Source organism: Phascolarctos cinereus, unplaced genomic scaffold (genome assembly GCF_003287225.1).
Source record: "Phascolarctos cinereus isolate Bilbo 61053 unplaced genomic scaffold, phaCin_HiC Scaffold_2;HRSCAF=192, whole genome shotgun sequence".
NCBI classification, from domain to species: Eukaryota; Metazoa; Chordata; class Mammalia; order Diprotodontia; family Phascolarctidae; genus Phascolarctos; species Phascolarctos cinereus.
The window spans coordinates 159,812,383-159,814,485 of NW_027555625.1; the positions used below are offsets into that span (position 1 = coordinate 159,812,383).

A 2,103-nucleotide genomic window follows, 5' to 3' on the forward strand; every position below is an offset into this window, starting at 1 on the left:
CATTTCCTTCTGCAGTTCATTTTACAGAGGAAGAAACTGAGGCAAACAGAGCTAACAGGGCCCAGGGTCACACAGGTAGTGTCTGAGGCCAGATTTGAACTTGGGAAGATGAGTCTTCCTGACTCCACGCCCAGGACTCTACCCACTCCACCACCTAGCTGCCCCTATAGGTATCTTAGACCCTGTTTTTTTGGTCACTACTCCACTTCCCCATTGCTATGGCCTTACCATTATGGCCTACAATCCCAGGAACCAGGTCCCTGATCTGAATGGTAGTCTCTATATGAATCCCTGCTACTTACTACTGGAGGGGCTGGTTAGGGAGCATGTCACTCCCTGACACTACCAACCTAGTGAACTTCTACCTGCTTCCTCTGATCCCATGATCTGCCTACTAGGTCAACCATCTGCTACTTCCCTCTAGACACCATTGATAAACCACCGCAATCCCTCAATGTTTTCATGTACTACTCTCCTAATGGAGCTGCTTCTTCCTGGTGCTCACTGCTGGAGTCTCCCTAGATCTCCTGACCTAACTCAGTTGATTTATCTCATCTCCATCCCCATGATCTGACTTGTGCCCCTGAGCTCAGATACTATTTAAAAAAGAGGAGAAAAGGAATGAGCATGAACAAGGTTTTGATGAGGACGTTACTTTTTGTTCTTGGAATCTACAAGTCACATTTGTATTTGTAAGCATAACCCTACAGTGTTCCACCTGGAGTGGGAGTAAATGGGGTTTTGCTCCAGGATGCTGATGTTGGTAGTAGGGAGTATGCTTCTTCTGAGAGGTCATACTTCCTCCCCATGGGGGTGATGGGTTGCTGTCTTTGCCTCTTCTTGCAGTCTTCCCCCAGCTGACTCTTATATGGTATGACTGTCCCCAAGCCTGAGGAACTGTATATACAGACTGTCTCCTTGTCATCTGAGCTGCAGCCACTACCTCCTGACTGGTCTTTAGACTACCTTCTTTACTGTAACCATGGTGGAGTGTGGGGGCAGAGAGTTCCTCATTCCATTCTCATTTGTTTCTGCTTTGCAGAATTCCTGGTTATGGCCCTGCTGTCCTGTTGGAAAGCAGTTGTTTCCACAAAATATCAGTATCATTGTTATGAACAGTAATAATAGTTCATTGCTATGAACAGCTTATTTTCTTTTTTTTTTCAAATCAGACCAAGGCTTTTATTTTATTCATTTATTGCATTTAAAATATTCTTGTCATCACATCTTTGGCCTGAGATTCCTTGCCATAATCCTTAACAACAATGCAACTGCAGCCAACCACTTTACGGGGCTTTCCCTCTCTGTCAATTTTACAGAGGCCTACCCATTCGCCCAGCTTCCTGCTGTCATCAACCTTGATGAAGTTGATTTGGTGCTCAGCACACAGGGCCTCAACCAACTTTACATACACAGGTTCATCACAGTTGGAAGCAAGAACACAAAGATGGGCTTGGTGTTTGTCCGGAGGCTTTGGCAATTCCACTAGTTAGGCCATTGTGGATGAGTGCGGTCTTCAGCACTTCTTGCAGAGCGGTGTTAACGTCCATTACACCTCCAGCAGCAATGCTGTAATCAATCAAGGGAGATGATCAAAACACTGATCACTTTGCTCCTTGAAGGCCTAATCATTCTTCCTCTAACATTCCCTGAGATTGCCAGTCAGGTGGGAAAAGTTTGAGTCTACAAGGGCCCCTAGCTGGGGATTGGATGAACAGCTTATTTTCAAAACTCAGAGTTTGTTTTGAAGTATAATTTCTTTTCTGGACCCAGTTTCTTCATCTACACTGTATTGAAAATGGAACACTAGATTCACCAGAGATAGCTAGATAGCTAGATAAGAGTAATGTCCCTGGAGTCAAGAAGACCTGAGTTTAAATCTAATTCAGACACAAATCCAAATTCAGACACTTATTAGCTCTGTGACCCTGGGCAAGTCACTTAATCTCTGACTAGTCTTAGTTTCCTTTCTGTAAAATGGGGATCATAGCACCTACCTCATGAGATTGTTTTGAGGACCAAATGAAATCATATCTGTAAAGCATTTAGCACAATACCTGGCATATAGTAGTCACTTAAATGCTTGCTCCCTTCCTCTTCCCT

At 44.2% G+C, this 2,103-nt stretch overlaps 1 pseudogene; it reads right to left on the bottom strand.

The window, feature by feature from the left end:
- Positions 1–1,191: 1,191 nt before the first annotated feature.
- On the bottom strand, positions 1,192–1,577 carry LOC110210367 (small ribosomal subunit protein eS12 pseudogene; annotated as a pseudogene).
- Positions 1,578–2,103: the final 526 nt, after the last annotated feature.